Source organism: Lactuca sativa, chromosome 9 (assembly GCF_002870075.4).
Source record: "Lactuca sativa cultivar Salinas chromosome 9, Lsat_Salinas_v11, whole genome shotgun sequence".
Taxonomy (NCBI): domain Eukaryota; kingdom Viridiplantae; phylum Streptophyta; class Magnoliopsida; order Asterales; family Asteraceae; genus Lactuca; species Lactuca sativa.
In genome coordinates this window covers 130,182,711-130,188,906 of record NC_056631.2, presented here as the reverse complement: position 1 = coordinate 130,188,906, position 6,196 = coordinate 130,182,711, and the positions used below count along the sequence as shown (strand labels likewise).

Below are 6,196 nucleotides of genomic sequence, written 5' to 3'. Positions count from 1 at the left end.
TTTTTATGATCTTGGGGTTTAGACAATTTGTATTTGATATGACACTGAAATTATTTATGCCTTGTTTTGAATGGGAATACTTTATTTTTAAAATGAAAAATTTATTTGAAAATTTGCGTTGTTACAATTGGTATCAGAGCTAGGGCACGGGTCGATGTGTTCGATGGGGACGTCGAACCCTATAATGGGGGGTGAAAGTGGGTTAGATTTGATCCCACATCGACTGGGAAGGAGAACTAAGCATTCCTTATAAGGGGTGTGGATACCTTCCCTATCACTACGCGTTTTAAAACCGTGAGGGCAGCAGATCCCATAAGAACTCTGCAGTTAAGCGTGCTCGGGCGGGAGTAGTACCAGGATGGGTGACCCCCTGGGAAGTCCTCGTGCCGAGTGGCCCAAAGCGGACGATATTGTGATACGTGCCAAAGGGGGATGTTATAGTAAATTTCGCACAATTTTTTCGTTTTTAGAATCACGTAAATATCATCAACACATTTCACAAAATCTAAATATATCAATTATCATAAACACGTGTCCATAATTATTGAATAAAAATCGAGGATCCTCAAAACATAACTCCATCTCATGTGTACAATCAAGCCGACGCCTTTCCGTGATCCTGAGAAGTACCTGAAACACATATCACACAACACGGTAAGCACGAAGCTTAGTGAGTCCCCCAAAATACCGCATACAACTCATTAGCCACTCGAGGGTATAAATATGTAAGACTCTCCGGTCAATGTGTCTCAGTGGAACCCTCCAGTCCCACCACTCTGATGGACCCTCCGGTCCTAACATTATGGACCATCCGGTCATAACTATATAGCTCATAATAATATATGGCATAATTCACACAATGCAGGATATCACATAACTCAATATCAGCACAAAAAATAAACATATACACAGAATAATATAACAATATAAGTCACAAAGACAGTATGCACGATACAACATATCACAATATAAACAATTAAGACCCTCCAGTCAATAATGTAATAAAACCTCTGGTCAATAATGTACTAAGGCCCTCTGGTCAATAACACGAATAAGACCCTCCAGTCACACATAAATTACCATACAAGTAAGTATAGTGAGAAGACTCGCCTTGGATGGCGGACAGATCCTACAAATGTTGCTGCAGTACTCCGGTCTCCAACATTAAGCCGAACCCATAAGTAACCTTATAAGGATCTAAGACCATACCTTCAGATATTAGGTCTAAATACGGTCCACCAACCCGGCCATAAGTAACCCAAGCCCATTCAGCCCACCAAGGCCCAATACCACATGGATCCACAAAAGTCCACTAATGGCCCAAATTTCGAAATTAGGCCAAACTCTAAGGCCGATTTAAATATTATAGTCCACATGATTGCTCTTGGATGGCCCATAAATAGCCCAATCACCAAAGCCCAAAAGAAAGGCCCAAGCGAAAATTAGGGTTTCCACATAAAATGATGATGAGGGTTAAGTGTTTCTCACTTAACCCATTATGGACTTAACCCCTTAAGTCCATCACTCCACTAGGCAATTCACACAATGAAGTTGGACATAATTACAATATCAATCTAACAGTCAACTATAGGTCCCGGTAAAATCCAAACTAACAAACCCAAAATTAGGGTTTTCTAAACCTTAATTAGGGTTTCTATCCCAATCACAAAGCGGCCCAGTCCATGATTGAGCATTTGATCCGATTAGGGCTCACTATGCCAAACCTCACCCACTACTGCCTCAGGTAGTGGTGGTCAGTGGCGGCTCAAGGCAGCAGCCACCACCTGACGGTGGTGGTGGTGGTTTTTCCCTTAATCCCTCCACCAAAGGTCTTAACACAAGTCCCGTACCGCAAGACATACTCATAACATCACAACAAGTACACCCATCCACCCCCATATGGCGTAGCATTCCCGTACCACGAGTCAGTAAAAGCGAGTATCATAACACTATAGGGAGCCGTAGCATTCACGAGTCATTGAGAGAGAGTGAGAGAGTATCGTAAGACTACAGAGAGCCGTAGCATCCACGAGTTAGTGAGAGAGAGTATCGTAAGACTGCGAGGAGCCGTAGCATTCATGATTCGGTGAGAGAGTATCGTAAGACTGCGAGGAGCTGTAGCATTCACAAGTCAGTGAGAGAGTATCATAAGACTCCGGGGAGTCGTAACATTCACTAGTCAGTGAGAGAGCATTGTAAGGCTATGAGAAGCCATAACACTCACCAGTCAGAATGTGATGTAGAGGGGTTCTTAGGCCTGGGTAGCCTTGCCAATTGAGTCTTTAGGAACCTGGTGGCCTGAACAGGGGCGAGACTGCGATCTTAGCGATGGTCAGGAATCGATATGGCAAGTCGGAAGGATCGAGGTGTAATTCATGTGTTGAATCGTAGCTCACAGGTCATGAGTCGAGTATCCGACTGGATATTAGTGGTCCCAATTTTGCTACCAGACCAGACTCTTATGTTTGAGTTTGGCTCTATCTGTGTAAATGATAGGCAGGTTGGTATTTCAGATTGTTAGATGGATTTCATTTTGAGTAGTTATAGTTTCCACCTAATGTTTTAGACTTGAATGGGTCGCTTCGTTAGGATTGGGAAAGACCACAACACGGATGAAATTAAGTGGTAGACGATAGAGGTCGGCAGTGATGTGTGACTACAAAACAGTTATAATATCCGCTTGGGGTAAAGCGAACTTAGTGACTCTGTGTACAATGTGAATGGTTGAGATAGCTCTGTTAGATGGAATGGCTGTGGAGTCGTATCACCGAATGTGCTAGAGATAGCCTTTGGTGGTTTAACATTTGGGTCGGGAGTCGCCCTTATATTCAATTATGAATTAAACATTGGAAGGTAATTGGGGCTTATGTTTGTGTATATTAGTGTATAGTTCTGGTTGGGCATGGTCATTCAGTTCGGGGTCGGGGTAGAATTGTCCCGGGTTTGGTAGTAGAATGGTTCGGTCCGACGGGATGTCAGATCTAGTGTGGAGTTTCGGTTTTCATGCGGATCGACAAGTTATTAAATTTATTATTTTAGTACCTGAGGGCAGAGTATTGAGGTTCATTCTTCTTTGAGTTGGAGGTTTCTATTGGATTCGGTTGTCTTGGTGAGGTTATGCTACATTCTCATTTTTCTGTTGCGTTTCTCGGGTTGTTTGGGATGATCTAAGTGTTTGCAAGGAGAGATTTCGAGTGTGAAATCTAATCTAAGTGGGGGAGATTTGTAACATCCTGTTTTCAGTACGTTTTCAGTTCGAAATGGTGAACAAGGTTTACGTATTAGCAGGGTTAGAATCCTTGGCGAAGTCAGTTATTGGGCTCATTTGGAGGTGGATGCTATATTGGATGTTTTGGGTATTCGGTTGTGACTTGGAGCAAAAAGAGTATTTCGATAGTTATCGATCTAGCTTTATGGGAAATGGATTTCAGATTCGGGATATCTGATGGCAAGTACAAATTGATAATAGTTTTGAGCGCCTGGATGCCTTTCTATGGATATATGGATGGTCAAGTTCAAAGTTGTATCGAGTAAGTTATGGCATTCGGAAGAGTTAGGGCTTGGGGGAAAACCCTAGTACATGGGATGTATCGAGTGATACGCAGGGCTTACCGAGGAAAAAAGGTATACGCGAGGCGTATCTAGGAAGAACGCGCAACGTAGGTACAAAGTTTGAAATGAGGTGCATGGTCTCGTACACGGGGTATACAAGAAGGTACGTGAGGCGTACGAGGGTCAGAATGAAAAACCCTAATTTTAGGGATGGACACTATATAAACAACATAATGCCTAAAAGATCATCCTCCCTATCACCCTTTGCCAACTTTCACGAAACCCTAATACTTCTTGTGTGTTCTTGGAGCTTAAAAGAACATTAAAAGAGTGTTTTAGTGATTTTGAAGAAGGTGCTCACTCTTGAAGATTCATTGAAGAAGCTAGAGCTTTCAGATCCAGAACCTCATCAACCTTTGGCTCTCATTTCATTTATAAAGTCTCGAACTTGGTGGTTATTTTCTTAGATCTCTTTTGGGGTGACTTTATGGACTCTTTTGGTCCCATTGATGAAGTCCCTTGAGTCCATGATGTTTTTGGTGTTTAAAGTTGCCCCTCAAAATGTTATTTGGGACCTAGAATCATAAAGTTGTTATCTTGGAATTCTTAATGTGGTCATGCAAGAGTTGAGACCATTTACATGGAAGTAGAATGACATTTTTGGAGTTTGGTATAATGTGGGGCATGCAAAGTCACCAAGGCAGTGACTTTATGGGTTTAAACGTTATTTGGGACTCAGATATGTAGTTTGGACTTATGGCTTAAATCATTAAGCGATTAATGGGAAAAGAAGGTTTAAGAGGAACATACGTTGGACGTACAAGCTAGTACGTGCAACGTACAAGCCATTAAGCGGGTACGTGCAATGTACCACTGAGTTCGCCCTATGTACTCTGTCTAAGTGGGTTTGCATATCTAGGCTCCGATTTGGGATGTCTTCTTAGGCCCGAGTGTTGGTGACTGGTTCGGCCATCTGAAAAAGGGTGTTTTCGATTAGAGTTAAGTCGTGGGCTTTAGGGTAAGACCCAAGCAACGGTTTAGGCCCAATTTGGAAAATTGGGCCATTGGTGGACCTTTTTGGTCTTGGTTCTACATGGGCCCAATGAGTTGGGTTAATAGTGGTCCTGGATAGTTGGGCCATATATTTGCCATAGTGTTGGGGTGTAGCCTTGTTTAGTCTTTGATTATAGTGTTGGGTTGTTTTCGCCCAGTTCAAGAGTCAGTGCGCAAGAGAAACGACAGTGTAGGGTTTCTCGCGTACCAGTTGAGGTGAGTCTTCTCAGTATCCTTACCTGAGTGGTAATACAGTGTGACCGAAGGGTCTTATATGCTTATGCCTACTTATGTGATATAATGTATTTGTCTTTGTGATTTAGCTGTAATTATTCTGTGCTTTACTGGCTAGGACCGGAGGCTCCAACCCGAGTTGTGAGACCGGAGGGTCCTCACTGAGACACACGAACCAGAGAGTCCTTATCGAGATATAGCCATGAGATGCTAATTATTTGCATGCGGTATTTTGGAGAACTCACTAAGCTTCGTGCTTACAATGTTGTGTGAAGTGTGTTTCCGGTACCTCTAAGGATCGCGGGAAGGCGCTGACATGATTGTACACACCAGCTAGAGATTATGTATTGAGGATTCTGGGATATTGTCAAAAATTTTGTTGTCTTGTGTTTTGAACAACTTATAAATATTATTTTAAGAAATGTGAAACTGTCTTTTGTGAAGTTTTAAAAATGAAAAATTTATTGAAAATTTAGAGCGTTACATATATACTAATGGGCCCAACCATGGGTTTTTATATCAACCTAATCATTCAAACTTGCAAGAGTCACAAAGACAACTCGCATCCTACACACACAATCCAGTGGCCCATCGTTGGTGCCTTCGACCCAGAAGAATAGTGAGAAGATTCACCTGATTCACAATGTCGACTAAATCCCAGCTCAATGCAGCACCGAACACAACTTACTACTCTCACCGCCAAAAGATAGGTGTTAAACACTTCTTATCAATCGAAACAAGGCAAACCCTAATTCTACCTTCTAAAAATAGAAATTTGACCAAAAGTTAACCCATGCCAAAAGTGTGACAACCCGAAATTCTACTATGTACAACCAATATCACTTCAATAGAAGTCAGAACAGTTGCAGTAACTTAAACTTTGTTTTACTTATTATCAATTGCATGTCTAGGTATGTATAGTTATATAATAAATGTTTAAAAAGCTTAGGAAGGCCTGCCCGCCCTATTTCCTTTTCGCGCTTGAGATGTGGTCTGGTGGGATATCGGGTACTCGTTCGAAGGTCGTTTAAACATTAGTTATATATCATGTGTACATATATAGTCATAAAGTTCCTTCCAGTTCATTCGATACCCTTGAGTAGCGAGGGTATACTTCCATGTACATACGTACCAGTTACATCACTAGTAAGTTACCATATGGGTAGCATAGGAAGATACTATTACTATTACTAGAACAATGAAACATACAATGAGCCAGTTCATTCATGAGTCAGTATGAGTAATACTTACAGTACATTACAGCTAGTACGCACAGTACATTACTATACATGCTAGATAGAGAGAACATATATTACAGCTAGCACACGCAGAATATTTCAGTACATACAGGCTAGAC

General features: G+C 41.7%; 1 pseudogene; it reads left to right on the top strand.

Moving 5' to 3' along the window:
* The first annotated feature begins 277 nt into the window (after positions 1-277).
* LOC128129415 (5S ribosomal RNA) lies at positions 278-395 on the top strand (annotated as a pseudogene).
* The last annotated feature ends 5,801 nt before the right edge of the window (positions 396-6,196 follow it).